The sequence below is a fragment of the Oryctolagus cuniculus genome, chromosome 5 (genome assembly GCF_051225735.1).
Source record: "Oryctolagus cuniculus isolate XC-2025 breed Fujian yellow rabbit chromosome 5, ASM5122573v1, whole genome shotgun sequence".
In the NCBI taxonomy this organism is placed as follows: domain Eukaryota; kingdom Metazoa; phylum Chordata; class Mammalia; order Lagomorpha; family Leporidae; genus Oryctolagus; species Oryctolagus cuniculus.
The window spans coordinates 4,961,368-4,983,888 of NC_142871.1; the positions used below are offsets into that span (position 1 = coordinate 4,961,368).

General features: G+C 44.5%; 2 long non-coding RNA genes across 4 annotated transcripts in view; one reads left to right on the forward strand and one right to left on the reverse strand.

The window, feature by feature from the left end:
* Window positions 1-22,521, reverse strand: part of LOC149126384 (uncharacterized) — a 127,762-nt gene that overhangs the window by 85,891 nt on the left and 19,350 nt on the right. The gene's annotated exons all lie outside the window — the stretch shown is intronic.
* On the forward strand, window positions 8,206-17,923 carry LOC103349947 (uncharacterized). Of its 2 annotated transcripts, XR_016233556.1 has the most exons (4): window positions 8,206-8,663; window positions 9,366-9,812; window positions 16,313-16,460; window positions 17,741-17,923. It is a non-coding gene; the product is annotated as an uncharacterized LOC103349947 (long non-coding RNA). The 2 variants fall into 2 exon arrangements; XR_007922765.3 differs by lacking the exon at window positions 8,206-8,663 and having other exon boundaries at window positions 8,676-9,812.

Consider the following 22,521-nt stretch of genomic DNA (forward strand, 5'->3'; position numbering starts at 1 on the left):
GCAAGGTCACTTTTCAGTCCACAGCACTCTGTGCAAGCGCCTGAGTTGACACAGTATCTGTCCCTAAGGAGTTGCAGGTGTAGGGAGGGGCTCCCACAGCGAGGCAAGAGCCACGACAGTGTGCAGACTGCTGAGGTCAACAGCACAGGAGCCGTGGGAGACAGTCAAGGATCATATGCCAGCAAAGGCCTAGGATCCAGAAGACCTGAGCTAGGTTTCACGGTCAGTCTTGACAGGAGCTGTGCAAAGAAAAGAGTGCAGGCGTTCCTGGGCAAAAGATGCTGACGGGGGGCTGGCGTTGTAGCATAGCAGGTAAACTCACCCCCACAACACCAGCATCCCAGATGGGTGCCAGTTCATGTCCCAGCTGCTCCACTTCCAACCCAGCTCCCTGCAAATGTGCCTGGGGAAGGCAGCGCAAGATGGCCCAAATGTCTGGGCTCCTACTACCCATGTGGGAGACTCAGATGGAGTTCCTGCCTCCTGTCTTAGGCCTGGCCCAACACTGGCTATTGTAGCCATCTGGGGAGTGAACCAGCAGATGGACAATCTCTCTCTGTAACTCTGACTTTCACATAAATAAGCCTTAAAAAAGAAAAAGAAGTAGACTGTGCAAATCTGTGGAAGAAAGAGAACCTGCAAATGAGTGTGGAAATGAGGAGTCCAGTGCCTTGGCTGGGTGCTGGAGCATAAAGTGGCAAGGGATATTGGTAGAAGAGGTAGAGAACTGAGCAAAACCAAGGGTGTGCAAGTCCTGGAACCCCTTGCTGGGTCTTTGGAACACTGCCCTGGGTTCATGAGAAACTGAAGAGATTTTTTTTTAAGAAAGCTTTTATTTAATGAATACAAATTTAATAGGTACAGCTTTAGGAATATAATGGTTCTTCCCCCCATACCCCACCCCCACCCCACTCCCATCCCACCTCCTACTCCCTCTCCCATCCCACCTCCTACTCCCTCTCCCATCCCACCTCCTACTCCCTCTCCCATCCCATTCCTGAAGAGATTCCAATGCAAAGAAATATTATGTTCAGATGTGCATCTTTCACAGGTTGCTGATGCATTTGTAACAGAGAGTCAAACATGAAGCTATTGGTCATAATTATAGCATGCTTTTAAAATATGGCAAAAGCTTTCTTAATTCTAGGAATGATCATCAAGAAATGCTGCAAAATGACTACTCCTAGGTCTTTCCTTTGTAATTATACCCAACGGAAGACATTTGCAGAAGCTTCCAAGTTCTAAAGGAACAAGATCAAAGTTAATGAAAAGCCTGTGTTCCTTCCACACCCACACCTTCCTTGCTTCCATTGTCATATAAATCCTTTCAAAGAGACAGTCAGCCTTGCCCTCTCTGTAAATAATTAAATCAATAAACAAATAAATAAATGAAAAATGGTAAAGATACAACTTTGTTGCCTTTTTTCATACAATACTTTTTGGAGATCATTCTCTGTCATTACATAAAGAGCTATTTAATTCTTTTTTTAAAAGATTTATTTATGAAAGTTAGAGAGATACAGAGAGAAATCTTCCATCTGCTGGTTCACTCCCCAATGGTTGGAACAGTCAGAGCTGGGCCAGATTGAAGCCGGGAGCAAGGAGCTCTTCTGGGTCTCTCATGTGGGTGCAGGGGCCCAAGCACTTGAGCCATCTTCCTCCGCTTTCCCAGACATATTAGAAAGGAGCTGGGTTGGAAGTAGAGCAGCCAGGACTCCAACTGCCGCCCACATGGGATGCCAGCATCACAGGGGGAGGCTTAGCCCACTATGCCGCAACACCAGCCCCTGTTTCATTCTTTCTAATGGTTTTCTTCTGTGTAGATGTATTATAACTAATTTAATCACTTTCCTATTGATGAGCTCACCTGATGACTTTTGCTTCCCTAAAAAGGGTGACAGTAAATAATCTTGCACGTGTCTGTGTTGCCTCAGTCTGAGGATGTGTGTAGGATAAATTCCTAGAAGCTGGAATTGCTGGAGTTGGTATGCATGATTTTTTGGTTTTGGGTTTTTTTAGTTTTTTATTTAGTTGAAAGGCAGAGCTACAGGGGGTGGGGGCTGGGGAGGAGGAGGGAGGGAGGGAAGGAAAGAGAGAGAGAGAGAGAGAGAATGAATGAATCTTGCAACCACTTGCTCACTCCCCAAGTGGCTGCAATGGTCAGGGCTGGGCCAGACCAAAGGCAGGATCCAGGAGCTTCTTCTGGGTCTCTCATGTGGGTGCCAGAAACCCAAGCACTTGGGCCATCCTTTGCTACTTTTCTCAGGCCATTAAGAAGGGAGCTGGACCATCTGGGACTCAAACTGGTACCCATATGGCATCACAGGTGGTGGCTTAACCAGCTATACCACAGCACTGCCACGATACGTGTGTTTAAATTTTGATAGGGTACTGCCTACCTGTTCTCTGCTCTCCCCAAAGCAATTAGTACCTCTCTCTACATAATTATAAAACCCTTAATACCAAACTTTTTGGTCATAGCCAATTTGTGGAGGAAATATGTTGTATCTAAAACTTAGCTGGACAATTTCTCTTGTGAGGTTGAACATCTTTTTCCATGTTTAAGAGAAACTTGACTTTTTGTCATTGTAACAGATCGTGTCTTTGGTTCTTTTTCTGGTGGGTTATTGATAATTATGTGTTTATAGGGGCTCTTTTCATATTAAAGGAATGATGCTCTTTATGAAATGAGTTGCAATAATTTTTACATTTTTATATTTTTCTTTGGACTTCAGTTTACCATGCACAATCCTATTTAGTTTTATGTGACAAACTTATCACTCCTTTTTTATACATGGTTAATGGATTTGAGGCCAAATTTATAAGAGCTTTTCTGTGCCTTGCATATTTTCTAAAAAATTATTCATATCATAAAATTTTTTATAATTTTAATTATATATTTTAATATTTAATCAGGAGCTATGTTGATATTAAAACAGGAACTTTAACTTCAATTTTTCGAGATGTTGGACTGTAATTACACCAGTCCATTTAATGAATTCCAGCATCTTCTCCCTGACTTTTGTGATCCACAAAACACCTAGGACATGGACCCATTTTTATTCTATTGAGTTTTTTATGTATACAGCAGACCATGCTATTTACATTTAGGAACTCTGTCCCCACTTTATCCTCCTACTTCAAAATTTTGTGAGTAAATTTGTGTGTCTGTCTTACTATAGAAATTTTTAAAAACAGCTTGCCTGCCTCCACAAGAAAGTATTAATCAGTAATTTTATTGAATTCTCATTAAATGTATAGGAATGACAGAGAACTCAAGCTTTATATCATTTCATTCTATCTGAAACAGACTTTCATTCTTATAAAACTGGAAGTCTTCAGATAATTTCCTCTCTCCTTTTCAATTTTTACAACTTTGTTCTCCCTCCCCCTCCCCCTCCCCCTCCCCCTCTCGTTGTATAATGTTGACAAGCAACTTGGATCAGCACTGAGTAATGATGCTAGGTGGATACACATTTCAGTTTTCCACACTTTCATAGAGCTGCATCTAGCACCTTCCTGAAAAGCATGCTGCTGCCTTTGAGTGTACGAGATGAGATGCACACTGACCCTTTAACTTTTCCTTTTCAAAATGTGCACTAAATGCTAGTCAATGATTTTGTGTCATGTTTGGGAATGTCTTGCCATTTTTCTCTTTTAATCTATTAAAACTACAAATCATGTTGAACTACTTCAGATTTCCTGGAATAAACATAATTTTATTTGATTTATTCTTTTATGATGTCACTAGAGTTTGTTGTTCACATTTTATCTAAGATTTTTCTTCATAGGATGAATTAAAAATTATTTTTTCTGAAGATTGCATGAGGAATTGATATTCTGTCTTTTTTACATGTCTGGTAGAATTTTCCAGTGAAGTGGTCTGCATCTTGGGTTTTCCTTGTGAGAATTTTTTAAATAAATTCTATTTTTAGAATAGATATGAAACTGTCCAAATTACCCATTTATCCGGTTCTTGGGCCTTACACTTCTTTGGTTAGATTTATTCCTAAATACTTTATGGTTTTGCTTACTGTGCAAATTCTTTAAATACTTGAATTTTTTCTTATTCATACTTGTACACAGAAATATAATGGACTTTTATATACTGCCTATTTTAAAATGCCTCAATTCTCCTATAATTTGTTATTACAAATTTTATATGATAGATTCTGTAATATATTTTTGTAACACTTCTCTTTTGATTCTTTAGAGATATGATTGTTCACATAGGGCAGTTTCCTTCTAGCTTAAAGTTTTGGTCAAGGTTGTCAAGATAATGCTAAACTCATTTAAATTTTTAGGAACTGTCTGCTTCCTCTTTATATGCTCTAGAATATTTTAATAATGTTAGCTTTACATTTTCTTTAAGAGCTTGGTTAGTTCCCTATAAAATAAACTAGGTCTGATGCTTTTTCCTGCAGGTAGCTCTTATCAACCCCATGTACATCCTCTACAATAACTGATCTCATTAATTTACCTTTGAGGTCGGCCCTGTGGGTATAGTGGGTTAAGCTGCCCCCTGCAACACTGGCATCCCATATGGGTCCTGGCTGCTCCACTTCCCATCCAGCTCCCTGCTAATGCTCCTGGGAAACCAGTGGAGGATGGCCTACATGCTTGGGCCCCTGCACCTCCACGGGAGACCCAGAAGAAGCTCCTGGCTCCTGGCTTTGGTCTGGCCCAGCTCTGGTTATTGTAGCCATGTGGGGAGTGAACCAGAGAATGAAAGAGTGCTCTCTCTCCCTCTCTCCCTGTTTCTCACCGCCTCCCCTCTGATTTTCAAATCAATAAATAAATCTTTCAAAAAATGTTTATGTTTCCCTTAGGGTCAGTTTTGATAAATTATCTGCTTTAGGGTTTCAAATTACTAAGGCAGATTCAAGAAGAGTCATTTGTTATGATTTTTAATTTCCCCTTACTTGTGACTATTAAGTATTACTTATGCATGTGTACCTTCTCACTGTTTATCTTAACTGGATTTGCCGACAGTCCATCTATATTTTTATGCCAATAATCTGCTTTTAAGTGCATTTATTACTTCTGTCAGTTTTTGTTTTCTAATGCAATACTATCTGTTCTATCTTTATTCTTTTTTCTCCTTTATTTGTTATTGTTTTTCTACTTTTTAATTTTTTTAATTTAACTTTTTAAACTCATTTGTTTGAAATCTGGAGAGACAGAGACAGATGACAGACACCTCCCATCTGCTGGTACAATCCTTAAATGCCCACAGCAGCCCAATCCAGGGGTCCAGAACACAATCAAGACCTCTCACATGTGTTACTTGAGCCATCATCTGCCGCCTCCCAGGGGGCATGGTATCAGGAAGATGAAGTAGAGCAGAGAATTGGGACTCAAACCCAGGTACTCTGAAGTGAGACGAGGGAATTCCAAGTGGCACATTAACCGCTGCACCACACACCCACCCTGCTTTCTGCCGTCGAGTTTGTTCATCATTCTCTTATTTTTTTAGCTCCCTTTGATATTAATGCATGTCCTTAACACTCTGAATATTTCTCAAGTCTGTAGTCTCTCTTTGATAGTTTCTATGGAGGATTATCAGTATTCCTCAGATACCTCTCACATTCAATGCCCATTTTCTTTCTCACGCAATAATCACCAGGAATATATTTTATTATCATTATTGCTTTTATTACTATTTTATTCATTTATAAGGGGTAATAATTTTATTATTTTTAATTTCTAGTTTGTCTCATTATGATCAAAGAATGTTGATCTATTTTGGAATTAGTGTGATTTTCCAGGGTGAGTTTTTATGAGTATTCTTGTAACTTAAAAAGATGTGTATTTTGCTTTAAGGCTACACTATTGATTTGTCACAGTTAGCTATGTCTTATTAAATTGCAGGGATTTTGCCTGCTGGATTTCTGATGGATGGATCAGTTTCTCTTTACTCATTGATTTGTCTGTTTCCCCCTGTACTTCTGTTTTTCTGTAGATTTACATGTATTGTTTACTATCAAGGCTGTGTTGTTTGGTATGCATTGAGTGCATTCCTTGCTATCTTAAACACCCACGTTGGTCTTATATAATGCTTATTGCCCCCAAGTCTAATACGAGATTATGAACTACGGCTTTACTTTTGTTTGCATTTGCTAGGAATGTACTTACTCTATGATTTTAGACATTCCTGCCTTTCCCCATTTTAGCTGTGTCTCAGATTCAGTCCTCTCTGTGTGGTGCTAAAGATTACTGGGAGGAGGCAAACCCAGTGTGAATGTCTTCACCCTTAAGTATGTTTTGCTCAGGTTGCCAAAGAATGAGGTCTGTTTTCATCCAACACCTACCAGGATAGATCCAGCACATCACTCTTCATCAATTGAGTGTAGAATTCCATTTGTCCTTGGAATCTGTAGGTTTTCCTCTAGTTGAGGAATGTCTTCTTGGATTGCATCTTATACTTTCTTCTAGTCCACTTTTCCGATAGTTATTCAAGAACGCCAACTAGTCGTACACTGAAGATCTTCTGTCTTCCAATTGTGTTATTCTGTATCTGACTTTTGGCTGTTACTGTCTACTGCTTATTCAATTCCATTTCGCTTTGCTGACTTCTAGTCTCTTACCTCCTGCTGTTTTGACGCTACTGTCCTCGTCCGCCTCCACTCCATCTTCCTCCTGTGGTCATTGTCTCTTTCCGTCGCCTCCTAAAGTCCTGGCAGTCCACACTTGCCTGCTTCGCTTCGCCACATCTTGTTCAGCTCTCGGATCTCTGCTTCCTGTTCTGCAGACGTCACAGCTCAGATTGCTCCATTCTCGTATTTGCTTTCATTTCTAAATCCATCAGTATTTTTTGATTGTGATTTTAGTCTTCTTTATGACAACATTTAACTTTTTATCTGTCATTTGTTTCCTCATTTGCCTTTGTCCCTTTTTCTGCACACTTCTTTGCAAGCCAGAATCATAGCACAGTGGGCTAAGCTGCCACTTGCCATTCCAGATCCAATACGACCACATCGGCTCAGGTCCCAGCTGCTCCACTTCAGGTCCCTCTCCCTGCGAGTGTGCCTGGGAAGGCAATGGAAGATGGCCCGAGTACTTGGGCCCACGCCACCCATGTGGGAGACCGAGATGCAGTTCTGGGCTCCTGAGCATGGTGGCCATTTGGGAAGTGAACCTGAGAATGGAAGACCTGAACACCTCTCTCTCTCTCTCTCTCAAATCTTTAAATCTTTAAAAACAAAACAAGACTTCTTTGCACAGGACTTTGCCCCAGTGCAGTGATTTCCACCCACCTGCACCGGGCCCGTTCCGTACAGAGGCCTTGTGGGGCAGGCTCTGTAGAGGCCGGTTGGAGTTCTCATGCGGACTCGTCATGGGTTCTGTCACCTTCTGACTCTCCCCAGGCCACTGAGAGCTGCAAGTCATTTCCCAAAACACGTCAGCAGCCATTGTGATTTCTCATTTGCTCCCAGCAGTCTGGATTTTCCCGTAGGCAAGCCTTTTGGGAAGCTCCTGTCCCTGAGACGAGTCTGGCAGGGACCGTGTGCCTTGGAGAGCCTGCTGAGCCTGTGGTCTGCGCTCACCGTGACCTCCCCACCTGCTCCGGCCTGCTTATTGGAGCTGTGCTGCACAGGCTGAGGCTGGGGTTACTCAGGTCTCGTGGTCTCACCCCGCTGGTGTGTGTGCCTGTGCGTGTGAGTACACACGCGTGTGTGTGAGTGTGTGTGTGTGAGCTGCATGTGCGCTTGTATTTCCCTGTCCTCCTGGCTGACGCCATGTGAGCTCTCAAAGGACAGGAGGCAACACCATTTGGTTCCAGAAAGTTCCTCTCCTATCGCTCGGAAGTTTTTTAAGTAATAGCTATCTAACCTAGATCATTATTCTCATGACGAGAGCTTACTGAGTATCACGTGTTGCGGGAGGTGCTGTGGATGCTACCCGACTGGAAGAACGGGCATTGTTGATCTCCTTAAAGAAGAAACAGTACAGAGAGAAGCTGTGCTTCGGGCTCCCCAGATGGAAATAAATGACCGTCGGGGAGTGTCTGTTTAGCTGGCAAAACCTGAAATGACCCGCGACTCCTGAGCTCGTGGCCAGAGTCATACCCACACGAGTCAACAGCTGAATTTCAGCGAATCCATGTATGACCAGAATCTCGTCCTGCAGCCAGCCATTTATTCCGGTAGGAATTCTAAGCCCCCGGCGACAGCTGCGCCCAACCCGCCCCGGGACGCAGCCGTTCTCACAGGCGGCCTCGCAGCTGGGCTGCACAAACAGCCTATTCTCGCGGGGCAGTTGTTCCCGCAGCGTCTGTGCCGTCCACCCCGGTCTTGCCAGAGCCAGGACCGGTGCTGCTGGGGCCTGTCTGTCACCACTCGAGGCTCAGGCCAGCTGTCAGCCCAGCCCACGTGGTGTCAACTTCCCCGCAGCTGTCCTTAGGGAGCCCCGAGGGCCCTCAGCGGAATGCCCCGAGAGCCTGAGCAAGCCTCTCCTTCCAGGGTGCGCTGCGGGTACGCGGGCCGTTCTCCAAGCACCCAGGTGAACTCACTGATCAAAGTAGAAGTGTAAAAGTAAACGAGACGACACCAGCTTAGACGCGCTAGAAGGGCATCCACGCACCAGACAGCCGCCGCCTCCATCGCGCCCGTGTGACTGCACCCCTAGAAGTTACAGACATTCCTATTTTAAAAACGAAAAGGGTGAGTGATGACCTCCGGCAGGAAGGGAGCCAAGGACACGGAGCAGGTGTTTCTGGTCACTGCTGTTTCAACACGAGGGGGCGGGGGGAGGCTCCTGATTAGGCCTGCCTGATAATTACGGGTGACCTTGCAAGAGGGAAATTTATTCAATCCACCGATGGTTAATCACGAAAAGTCACCCCATCTGGAAAGGATGCGTGGTTAGCAAAACGAGGCTCTTTGAGGAATCTCTCCAAATTGGGAACAGTATTTTCACTTCTAGTTTCATCTGATGAGAACCATGTACCAATAAAACCTTTTTCTGCTCATGCATTTTTTCAGACTTTTAAGAGGTATTATTTTTAGAGTCTTATCTAGTCCATCTCTAACCTGTTAAAGATTAAACCAATGTGAATAAGACTCCCTAGGTCAAATGCCTTTCACAGTTTTAAAAATAAAAGTCTCAGGGCATTGAAGAGTCACTAAAACGCATGAATGTACTTAAAGCCAAAGCAGAACAAACATCAGACGTGTGCCCCAGAGAAGCCAGGGGATTCTGAAGCACGTAAAATTGTCTGTGACGCTCTCAAGGATCTGCGGAGGAGTGTTCTCCCGGAGATGCACTCTGCTTCCGACCTCGGGTCCCAAGACAAACGAGGCGTGGGCGCACATCGAGGCGGTGTGGCGTTCCGCACCATCTTCTCTCTTCTCTTTCCTTTTCAGCTAAGCTGGAAACCTGCTGACGCCAGCAGCCTGGCTTCCCTTCATTCCCACCACAATCTGTAGCACAGAACCGGCAAAGCTCTAGAAGTCAGGTAAAGGGAACGGTTTTGCCAGGTGCTCAGTGTGCCCGGGATGATGGATTTGGTAACCTCTGTAACCCTCCGAGGCACGTTTGTGTCTGCACTGACCATGTGGGAGCAGAAAACTGGCTAAGCTGTGCACGTCCACTCTTCCTGGAGGTGAAGGAGCAAGAATGAGAAGAGGGACCTGGCGACCCCTGCTGAACTTTTCACCAGGGCTGAGCCTGGCCCCAAAGCCGGGTGTGTAGCGGTGGGCTCGGCAGTGCGTGTGCCAGCTGGGAACCAGGGACACAGGGGTTCACCGTGGTCAAGAGGCGCTGAGGGGCTACCTGCCTGCATCCCAGACTCGCCTCCACCCCTTTTCCAGGTGAGTCGGCCAGCCGCGCTTGGACTGGATCCCCCTCACGTCTCGTTCCCTGAGGATCAGGGATTAGATTACCCAGCTGGGAGCTGCTCCAGGAGGCCCAGGAGCAGGTGCAAGGCAATGCTGTCCACCTTGTCTGCCTCGGCCCGCCCTGCCATCTCCCCCGGCAGCACCTTACTAAAACATGTACTTCTGTGACTCTCCAAGCGTAAACGCTTTTTCAGCGTGTCCAGTGTTTTATTGGTTTTTATTTGTGGCTTGCTAGAATATTGTTTTTTCCTGCTCACCACATTCTGTCTTTACAATGAATCAACTCATACAATTAGAATCTTCCCGATCACCAAGCTATGTGGACCGGGACAAACTCTTAAAAGCAACAGATATTTTCAAATCACAGGAAAAAAAATGGCATTTTATTCCTTTTAAGGCAAAACAATGGCAGCATTTTTCAAGATGGATTATACAGAAATGACAGATGGAATATATATATTATATAGCTACGATTGATTGATGATAGATGGATTGGTGATACCAACATTAAATGCAGATATGATACAGACAAGAAGCAGTAGTGTTTTGGACCTAGGAGTATCACCGGATTTCATCACACCTCTGCCCCGTCCCCCCTGGCCCAATTTTACAGGAAGCTGAGCCTGTGGGAAATTAAGTGCCTGTCCTGTTCTCTTGCTCGCCAGTGACAGATGGGACCGGAGTGTCCCACCACACTACATCACGCCCCCTCTCAGGTAAACTGCAGTACTGCCCCAGCCACTGTATACTCTCACCACTGCAGTGCTTCAGCCCTGCTTACTGCAAATTCCTCCAGACAAAAGTATCTCACTCTTCCCTGTTACCTACTCTTCCACCCACAAAGTGAATTTCTTAGAATGCGTTTGACAGACACCTGCCAGCAGGTGGTGACTGCTGCTGCTCAGAATGGGCGTACAGCTAGTGGGCCAGAGCTCCCAGCTCCAGCTGACTGCTATCCAATGCAGAAGTTTCTAGAACAAGAGGCCACAACTAGAAGCAGTGTCTGCTGGGCTGCCCCTCCTTGCTTAGCCACACATCCACTCCCCCTCCATTCTTTCTCATCCCACCCCGATCACCATGTCGTGCCCTTCTTTGCTTCCTAATACACTGGCAGTATCCAGGGGACCCAGGAAATGGTCACATGAAAGATTTTGCGACTTCTAGGCTGTTTCAGCAGATTTTGTCTATGTTTAAACCTGTTCTTTTGGATCGTTCTCATTTTCCACTTATATCCTCTGCATGCGGTGGCTAATCGCCTTCTCTTCATATCATCACGCCTAACACTGCGTCTGGCGTGATCTCTATGCTGTCACTTGCACACAGCTGCAGCATTTGGTTCCAGGAACAGCTGAACATGGTAGCCAGTGACATGATACTTAAATAGCTTTTCTTAACTCACCCTATTGGCTTCGTAGAGTTAGCCAAACTGCATGAAACTGGGTGTCACAAAAGCATCTTTTAAACATTTAATAAAATCTCCAGATAGAATAGGTATCCTGAGCAAGCTTGTTCTTTAAAAACCAACCTGGGGAAATGGGAAGTGCTCCTACCCCCTGACTTGAAAGCTGATGAGAATTAGAAACAAGCCCCGGATGTCATGATAACAGAGCTACTCCCTACCTCTTTCTACAGCAGGGCAGGTCAATCATCTGTAGAGGCTCAGGCAGCAAATACTGGTGGCGAGGGGGCCACATGTTTCCTCCACTTCTCTGAAGCAGGAGGCGGCAGAGAGACAAGGTGCAGAAGCAGCCTGCCCTTGTTCTGATCAACTGGATTCACAAAAGCAGGCCACAGGACAGATTTAACCAACAGGTGACAAATTGCAGAACCCTGCCCTAAACCAATCCAATATTATAATCAGTGGGATTTGTTACAGGTTAAACTTTAAAATCATATCCAAAGAGAGCAGCAGAGGCAGCCCTGGGCTGACAGCACTGTAGAAATGCCACACAAACAACCATGTCAAAGCCTCCTGAATGGTGGGTAGTCTGGTGCAGCAGCTTAAACCAACACGTGGGAGGCCTGCATCCCATTCCGAATGCTTGGGATCAAGTCCTGTCTCTACTTCTTATCCTGCTTCCGGTTAATGCACTGGGAGGCAGCCAATGATGATCCAAGTGTTTGGGTCCCTGCCACCTACCTGGGAGACCCTAGTGGAGCTCCTGGCTTCTGGCTCCAGCCCCAGCCGTTATGGACACTTGGGGAGAGAGCCAGTGGATGGAAGATCTGTCTCTCCCCCTCTGTAATTCTATCTTTCAAATAAACAAACAAATTTTTTAAAGCTTGCTGAGCTCAGATTAAAGCAATACTTAACAGAAGGTGTCTGGTAACCTCCTAAGAGTGCAATTTGTAGAGAGAGACACAAATTGGAAGCCAGCCCTCAGCAGAGAAATATCCAAGGGTTTGAAGAGCAGCAAGAGGTACCCAGAGACTAGGAAACATTTACTTCATCCTCTGTTTGGCCACAGCTCCAGGTCACATGCTTTTGCAACACCACCCTCCTCCTCCTCCTCCTCCATCTTCATTGTCTCCATCATCAATATTCTTTTTTTTTTTTATTATTTTTTGACAGGCAGAGTGGACAGTGAGAGAGAGAGACAGAGAGAAAGGTCTTCCTTTGTCATTGGTTCACCCTCCAATGGCCGCCACGGCCCGCGCACCGCGCTGATCTGATGGCAGGAGCCAGGCACTTATCCTGGTCTCCCATGGGGTGCAGGGCCCAAGCACTTGGGCCATCCTCCACTGCACTCCCTGGCCACAGCAGAGAGCTGGACTGGAAGAGGAGCAACCGGGACAGAATCCAGTGCCCCGACCGGGACTAGAATCCCGTGTGCCGGCACCGAAAGGCGGAGGATTAGCCTAGTGAGCCGCGACGCCGGCCCATCATCAATATTCTTAATGTTAGCTTTTGTTCAAGAGCCATGCTCTGCACTTAACATATAGTAGTTCATCTTCACAACGTCCCATCTTCACTCTACTGATGAGGACGCCTAGCTTCAGTGAACCAGTAGCCCGGCAGCAGCCACCTAACTGGAGCACTGCAATTCCCAGATGTGAATCCAGGCCTGTGCTCTTCAACTTCCATGCTCATAGCTGGAAAACCCAAACCATCGCTCCTTTGCTTGGTGTTACGGCCCAGGAACGCTGCTCAGGAGTGCTCATGACCACAGCCCCTACCACCACCTGGCCCATCCTGAGCACTTGGTTGGTACCACAATCACTTGTAGACTGTAAAGGACACCTGCAGCCTTGCCCTGGCCACCTCCCCCTGCAGGGGTGAAGGGCTCACAAACAGCCGTGGTGCCCAGAGCTGGAGCACTCGGTGAGCCGGGGGAGACCACTCCCAGTCTCATGTTTTCAGTGCAAGTGCACAGCAGCGACCCTGGGAGCCTTGCTTGCTGGCTTTGTGTGCTTTTGTTGCCCCAGCAAGGAGACAGTGGCAGAAGCCAGCCGGAGGGATCTGTCTGCCTTCCTGGAAATGGCCCTGGCCCTGGTACAAGGCCATTGTGTGAAGCAATCACAAGGCCAAGTTCTTCCCAGGCTGCCAGAACTGGGCTGGCTTCCTCAGGCACACAGGTCCCCTGTAGGCATCGCTGATGCCCCGGCAGCTGCGAGTGGACACTAGAGATGCTGGTGGGAAGCACATGCAGCACAGCCTTGTCTGTCCCTGGAGTCTGCTGCTTTGCTGCTCCTGCTCCTGCTTCAGAGCTGCATCTCCAGGTTGACAGGCTCTCTTCCCACCCTGCCTCGATGGGCGTGCCTGCCCCTGCCCTGGCTCCCTGGGCTTCCCCAAATCCAGAATGACTCTCGCAGGACTTGAGTCAGTTTGGCAACGAATAAGAGGGCAAACTAGAGGACAGGGGTAGGGTTACTTCTGGCTTATGGCACTGGTTCCCTAGCTCCACTAGCCGTGGGCACCACACTAAGAGGGGTGGCATGCCACAGATGAGGTTTTCTGCGTAAGACTAGTAGAAAACGTAAAACCAGTTCAGGATGAAACTGCACCATGAGGCAACCAATTAATCATTTTCATGGGCTATCAACAAATGCTCCTAAAGTGCCTGACCCCTCAGTGGTTGAATGTAAATTGCCTCGCTGCATATGGGTTGTTCAACACAGCCCAAAATGCAAAATTATTTTCAGAAAAGTTTAGATCTGTGACTCGAAATGCAAAGATGTGGAACTGCTGAATAAGTGAAGGTTTGGATTCCCAGAGGTCGCTGCTTGGTTTTAGAAGAGTTTCACTGATTTCTATTGTGAAAGGGGCAAATTCCCATTTAGATATCATGAGAAAGTATGTGGCTGGGTCTAAGCCATCACAGAGCTTCCACATGCAATGTGAATGAGCTTGAAACACTAAATTATAGAAGAAATTACATCTGTTCCTCTGCTCACCCACTTATCAGTGGTGCCAAGCACAGTTCTTGGTTCTGCTGGAAGTTTGATAAATAACCATGACAGGGAAGGAACGGAGGGACTAGGGAGGAGGAGAGAGAGAGGGAGGGAGAGAGGGAGGGAGGGAGGGAGGGAGTGGGGAGGGAAAGAGGAGAGAGGGAGGGAGGGAGGGAGGGAGTGGGGAGGGTGGGAAAGAACAAGGAAGGAAGAGAAGGAGGGAGAGATCAGCTAGTCAGGTTAAATTGCCATGCGCTGAAGCAAACACGTGCCAACATCTGGCTATGTAGACACGAAGGACCCGACTCATCTACCAAACCTCAGGAGGAGAGACAGGCTGGGCTGTGTCGAGTCAGTTCTCACCTAAAGCTTAGTAACTGAATGTGAAGCTGCTCTGAGATGTCCTTCACAGAGAAAAGAAGGCTGCCAGCAAGTTCTGGAATCTGCTGCCTCATTCCCACCCAGCCCTCACCCACGCAGAAGAACCGCAACAGTGTGGTCTGGTTCTGCCTAGTCAGAGCCAGAGAAGGAGACGTACTGAAGAGCCTGGAGCCGTATTTTTACTTTGTCTCTCTTATGAAAAATTTCAAATACAGAGAAATGTATACAAGATACTACCACCCAGATTCAACAATGATCACCTTACAGTCTGCTTACTCGAGAACCCTGACCACTTTCTCTCCTCTGCTTAATAACAAGTCACAAAGATGGCCCCCCTCACCCCATAACCACACGCCCGCTATGTAACTTCCTGGTGCCTCGTCCTTACGACCCCACACGACTCAGCTTGGCCAATGGGATGTCAGTAAATGAACACCCGCAGAGCTTGCTGTACAACCAGGCTCCTCGCATTTAGCCCGAGCGAGGCTTGGGCACCCCAGCTGGCTCCTCAGGACGTCCTAGATCAGCCATCAGCCAGAGATACCTACATATATAGTCCAAACTAAAAGGAAAGCAGAGCCAAGATCAGAAGCGCCACCAGTCAAACGCGCCAGCACTGTGCACACTGGGGTATGCCTGTGACATTCTGTGGCTGGTTTCATACCAAGACAGTGTCAGTATGAATCTCAAAGCATAAGCATTTTCTTTTTTAATATAACTACAACAGCATTATCACATAGTCCCTCAGTAGCGTTATACTGAAGTGTATCCTATTCATTACTTATTGATTATTAATACACAATAGGTTCAAGTTTCCAGTTGTCTCACAGATACCACAGGGATTATGTTAGCTATTTAAATCAGTACCCAAAGGGCTCCACGCTTTATCTTTTGGTTAAGAAATATGTCTTTTTGTTGTTTTTAATCTATAAATTCTCCTTCATATACACACACACATACACACTCACACAAACTAACTGTATTTTTTGTAGTCACCATTTTTGATGACATCACTTCCCCTCTTCTAAGGTACTTTTACACTCAGGATTCTATTTGTTCCACTCTGACGCTAATTGATTCTATCCTCAGAATTTCCCAAAAATGGCAGTTGGATCTAGAAGTTTAATCAAATTCAGACGTAACTGGGGCTGCAAGGGACTGCCTTGTAGTGGTAGCGTTTCCGTCCATCAGGAAGAACGGAATCCTGGCTTGTTTGTCTTTATGTGATGTAGCAGCTATTTTCAAACAATGCCCAGATCTGTTCATTCATCTGTTCAGGTTTGAAAGTTAATATTCTAATCCTACCACCCCATGTTTTTATTGGTTAGGATGCTGTAATAAAAATCTTTTCTCCTTATCCATAATTTGGGTACTTATGGTATAGCTTTTATGGAAAAAGCAGAAGCAACACTTAATTCTTTCTGTTTACTATTTCTTGGAAGAAAATGTTTGTATCCTAGAGTTTTTCAAGTGTGACAAATTAATTGACTTTTCCTATTCTTTGCTCTTTTACTTGCATCAGTATGAAGTCCTTGATGTAGATACATTTAATGTGCACTAGTTCCTGTAGATATTACTATTTTTGAGGCTCATAAGACCAATCTGTTAACTGGTTGGAGAGTCTTCAAATTAGCATTATCTCGTTGTGACCAGAGTGAATGTTAATGTTGAAGGCTCATCTTGTATGTTCCCTTCCACAGACCTGGCATGAAGTTTTCACTGTGGATCCCCGGGTCACGAGAAATGGAACATAGACACCACAGTGGGGATCTCCAGGTACTCGTTGTTGCCAGATTGGACATTGTTTCTGTCCAGGAGAAAATAAAATTCTGGAACATAAAATCCATTGTAAGTTCATATTCCAAGTCTAACCCAGAACTCGAGTCTGTCTTAGTTCCTTTCATTATATGTCATATGTCAGAATCTTTTTCCCACTACAAAATTATTCATTCTCAACAACATTGGGAGTGGTAGGATATCAGACAGGTATCTGTCTACTTTATCAATAACGCATAGAACAGTCTGAATTCTAACGCCAACATTGCCACTAGCAAAATGACTGCCAAAAACAGCTTATAATGCAACAAAGTTTGTCCTTTGTATGCATATGTGTGTGTGCGTGTGTGTGTGTATAGAAGAAGCTTCTAATAGCTGTTTTAAAGATTATTTATTTGAAAGGCAGAGTGAAAGAGACACAGGAAGAGAGAGAGAATCTCCCATCCCTTGCTTCACTCCCAAATGGTTGCAATGGCCAGGGCTGGGCCAAGCTAAAGCCAGTAACTCAGAACTCCACTTGAGCCGCCTGTATTGGCTGGGTCTCAGGCTGAACCACCTGCTGCTTTCACAGGCACGTTAGCAGGGAGCTGGACTGGAAGCAGAGCAGCCAGGACTTGAAGTGGTGCTCTGATATGGGACACTGGAGTCTCAGTCGACAGCTTAACCTGTTGCACCACAACACCAGCCCCTACTAATTTAACTTTTATTTTTGATTTTCAACCATTCTCATTCTATTTAGTTTTTTTGTTAATTATGTAAAATATTTATGTTCACGTAATCAACTATGTATAAAATGATGTATTTGAAATTCTAATGAAGATTTTTTTGTAAAGCCTGAAATTCCTAAAGTACCGAAATTCCTAAAAAAAATAAAGATTACTTAATGCATTTATAGCTTTTTATGCTTTTGCTATGCAGGCATTTCTCTAAGACATGTATTAGTGTACAGTTTAAGTTTTCACACCTATCTTTTTTTGCTTTTGTATTTATTTATTTATTTTAGTCAATTCATTCTGTGGGTTACAGGCCAACTCTTAATGACTCACAGAATAGCCTGTGCTGGTTCCCCACACCCCAGACGCCCAAAGGAAGACGAGTGAGAGCCAGAGTTACACTGTGTGTGCAGGGCAGCCGTGCCACGGTGGGGGGGCGGGGGGCCTCGGGGGGTGGACCTGTGAGTACCCCCTGGACGACTGGCACTTGTGGGAGACTGCCAGTTCTGGTGGGAGATGAGAGGCAGAGAGAGAGAAGGGAGAAGAGGGAAGAGGGGGAGAAAGAGAGAGAGGAAAAGGGGGGAGAGGGAGAGAGGGATGCAGCAAGCTGCCTGCTAATGTAAGCAAACTGTCTCTAAGGAAGAAGGACCATCCTAGACTTTCCCCACACTGTGGGAGAACGGACGCCACGAGAGAGAGGACTTCACGTCTTCCCAGAGGTCTCCAGCATCCTTCAACCCTGGTGCCAACAACCTTTGCTCTGACCCTGTGTTCTGTTTCCAGAAATCATTTCTTTAAACTTGATTAAAATATCTTACAGCATAACATGTTCTGCTACTTGCTTTTCCACTCAAAATTGTTTCTAAACTGTATAATAGAATTACATCTCCTTTAACATTTTGATACAATCACTATAAAATCATCTCATTTGATATTCTTAAAATAAATTTGAGTCATTTAGAAATTTTTATTTATTTATTCCATTTTGTTTGAAAGAGAGAGAGAGAGAGAGAGAGAGAGAGATCTTTGATTCACTGGTTCACTCCCCCAAATGCCTGCAATAGCAAAGGCTAGGCCAGGCCCAGCCAGGAGCCTGGCACTCAGTGCAGGTCTCCCAGGTGTGGAAAGAGACCCACACTGTCGCCATCACCTGGGGCTCCCCAGTGTGCACATTAGCAGGAGGCTTGAATCAGAAGTGGAGCCATGAGTCAAACCCACTCACTCCGATATGGGCTGTGGGCCTCCCGTTGCACAGCACACACACACCTTGTTGTTTTCTTTGTGGAAATACAATTGCTGGCTTGGTGTCTGTAATATCTATAGGAGTGTTTTTTCTTTGCTTCTTTATTATTATGGGTCAATTATTTTTTCTAGATGTCTATTTCATACAAATTTTAGAAATTAGCATAAAATTATGTATATAGTGTTATTACATTTTACACTTTTTTTATTTCTAGTATTGCTTATTGGGGTCGATTCTCTTCTGCTCTTTCTCTGTTCCCCTCCAGACACTGCCCTGTTCTACATCGTTTCACAGCCTACTTTTGGTTTTGATGATCCTTTCTATTGCATCTTGGTTTCTAGTTGTCTATATTTTCTTCTTCATCCTGTTCTTGACTCTACTTCATTGTTCTGTCTGACTTTTAAGTTGGATAGATAGCTCTCTAAGTTTCAGCCTCTCTTCTTTTACAATGTTCACATTTAAGACTATAAACACTTCTTTAAATATTGCTTTTATAAACTTTGAACATGTAATACTTCATCATTTGCTGCTAGACACTTTAAAATTTCTATTTTATTTCTATTTTGATTAATTAGCAGCATTTTGAAATTTCTAAGCATGTGAGACTATTTTCTATATTTTGCCATTAGTTTAAATATAATCATACTCAGTAAACATGGTTGGATGATAACTATTATTTGAAATATGGTTTTCTGGCCTAGCATACAATCCATTTTCATAAATTTTCCATATGTGCTTTAGCCATGTGTATTCCCTGAGGCAGGCATTTGGCACAGTGGTTGAAAGGTCACTTGGGATACTCACAGCCCCTCCTGGAGAAGCTGGACCTGAGTTCAGTGCTGCTTTTGATTCCAGCTTTCTGCTAAGGCAGACCCTGGGGGGCAGCAGTGAGGGCCCACCTGTGTGGGAGAACCAGATTGACTGTCTCCTGGCTCTGGCCTGGCCCAGCCTTGGCTGTTGCAGACTTCTGGGGCATGGACCAGCAGATGCAAGATGTCTCTCTACTTCTGTCTGCCTTTCAAATAAAAATAAAATTTCAAAAATGTAAAAATTTCTGGGAGGCCAACACAGTGGCACAGTGGATTAAGTCACCACTTGTGACACCAGCTTCTCATATCAGAGCACCGGGTCAAGTCCTCGATGCTCCGCTTCCAGTCCAGCTTCTGGGGAAGCCAGTGGTTGATGGCGCAAATGCTTGGGTCCCTGCCACCCATGTGGGAAACTCAAATGACTCCTGGCTTCAGCCTGGCCCGGTCCTGCTATTTTCCTTTGGGGAGTGAACTAGTAGATGAAAGCTATCTCTGTGTGTGTGTGTGTGTGTGTGTGTGTGTTTTGCTGTCAGCCTTTCAAATAAATAAATAAATCTTTTTAATAATTAATTATGTTCTCAACAAATCAGTACTGGTTTATATTACCTAGATTCTTTTTTAAAAAAAGATTTATTTTATTTATTTGAAGGACAGAATTACAGAGAGAGGTCTTCCATCTGCTGGCTCACTCCCCAAATGGCCGCAGGCTGGAGCTGAGTCAGTCCAAAGCCAGGATCCAGGAGCTTCCTCCAGGTCTCCCACATGGGTGCAGGGGCCCAAGGACTCCACTGCTTTCCCAGGCCACAGCAGAGAGCTGGAATGGCAGTGGAGCATCTGGGGCTTAAATCAGTGCCCTTATGGGATGCTGGTGCTGCAGGCCGGGGCTTTAACTCGCTGCGCCACACTGCCAGATCATGTGTTACCTCAGTTTAAGCTTTCTAATTTTCATTTACTCTTTTGTCTCTTCTATTGCTTTTCACTAATAGGTTTTTAAAATATCTCTCTTGCTGTTCTTAAATCTTTTGTGTGTGTGTGTTCTGTAGTGCTGTCTCAAGCATATGCGGGTTTGTGTCTTCCATCACTTCTGAGTCAGCATCAGTCATTATCTTGTCAGTACTGCCCATCCTCAATTACCTCTATTTTCTCCTTCAAACAAATTAGATACAAGCTAGCGTTCTCACTCTATGTCCCCAGGTTTCCTAATCTTTTCTTCAAGTCTTCCATATTCCTGACATTGACTAGTGGGTGGATAATTTCTTCAGATCTATCCTCTAGTTCAGGAAGTCTTTCTTAATCTGTGTCTAAACTGTCCTTTAACCTGTTCATTTCATTTCTAATTTTAAGCTTTGTATTTTCCATTCCTAAAATTCCGTATGGTTCTTTTCATATTTCAGATGGGCCTGGTCAGTTTTGTAACCTTTTGCTTCCTGGTTATTTTAATTATGCCTTTGTTTTAAAACTTTCATTTACAGTTACTTTATATTCTGTATATGATCATTCCAATATTTTAAATGGGATTTTGCATAAGGCATTTGCTGGTTTTGGTTATTTTCCTTATATAGTGGCTTATGCCTTTTCTTTGGGAAATTATATATTTGTGAGCCTTATTTTTACTTAACTGTGGTGATTCTTCCACCTCTACTATAGGTTTACATTTGCTTCTCCTAAGAGCTAGCGATGTTACCTGCAGCCCCTCCATTCCCTGTTAAGAGAATTGAGTCAATGGGGGAGTTTGGGGTCTCATTTCTCTACCTTCTGTGGTCTAAAAGCTTTCTGCGTGGCGGTACAGATCTAGGCATCTTGACAAAAGGCACTTCCCAGGTGTTTGGTTACTGTTCACTGCTCTATCTTGTGGTCTTAGAACCCCACTCTTTGGTGTTTGCTTCTGTTTTTATTTTGATTTACATGTTTTCCCTACTTTCTAATAGACTCAGAGATACACTAAAACTCATGGTTACTGTTGTGCATCTGAGACTTAATTATTTTAGCCAAATATCCCTTCAGGTTATCTATTCTGATACATTACCAGAACCAAAAGTCACATCTACAAATTGAGATGTTGAACAGAAAATTAAATTATTGAAAGACATCAAAAGCTCAGATTGCCTCATTTAGGCTTATATTACATTTAGGTTTATACAGAGGCATTCAAAAAGTTGAAGCAATAACTAGAAAATATCTTTGTAGCAAAAAAAGATCATTTCTTCACTAGTATTTTTTTTTTCATTTTCAGAGCTTACACAGAATAGAAAATAACACAGAATAGAACAATTTCCTAACCAAGAACATGGTATTATCCAACATGTTACATAAGCAAAAAGCTGGAAATACTCATAAATGTTATCCTTTTAATGCCCTTCAGTTAGAAAGCTTTGTTAATTTTTAAAACGTGCATTACTATTCTTGAGATGTAGATGGGGTATGGACAGTTATTAACAATAGGAATTTTGTATCTGTCATCTTATTTGATCATCTCAAGTGCTGGCAGGGATGAGACACATGCTCTTCTCCCCAGCTTGCAAACGAGGAACTTGAGAGCCGGTGAGCTCAGTGACTCAGCAAATGTCAGAGTGAGAGTGATGACACAAAGCCAGGAGCCCTGAGTCTACCTCCTGGGCTGTTTCCACCACAGTGCCCTGAAGACGGTTCACAAATGCTAATTGAATTAACATAGAAAAGATTCTCTCATCCTCTGGAGATTGAAAATAAAAGCAGCAGCAAAATAAAAACATAACAAAGTGTCAAAGGAAAATAGAATTACCCACACAGCAATGAATCCTGCAAAGCAAAGGGGCAAGAACAGAAACCATAGGATCAAGTTGCCTCCACTCACTTACTAATACTCCTGCCAAAAGCCAAGCCATGAAACTGGGCAGGATGAGGCTTATTCAAATTCAACATTACTGTATCTGAGAGTCAGCAAAATCCACCACCATCCTTAGTGTCTGTAACCCACTTAATGGGCTGCCTTGCTCATCATGGTGAGGCACTAATATAAAACACACCTACGCCGGCACCGCGGCTCACTAGGCTAATCCTCTGCCTTGTGGCGCCGGCACACCAGGTTCTAGTCCTGGTCGGGGCTCCAGATTCTGTCCCGGTTGCCCCTCTTCCAGGCCAGCTCTCTGCTATGTCCCGGGAGTGCAGTGGAGGATGGCCCAAGTGCTTGGGCCCTGCACCCCATGGGAGACCAGGAGAAGCACCTGGCTCCTGCCTTCGGATCAGCGCGGTGCACTGGCCGCAGTGCGCTGGCCGCGGCGGCCATTGGAGGGTGAACCAACAGCAAAAAGGAAGACCTTTCTCTCTGTCTCTGTCTCTCTCTCTCACTGTCCACTCTGCCTGTCAAAAAAAAAAAAAAAAAAAAAAAA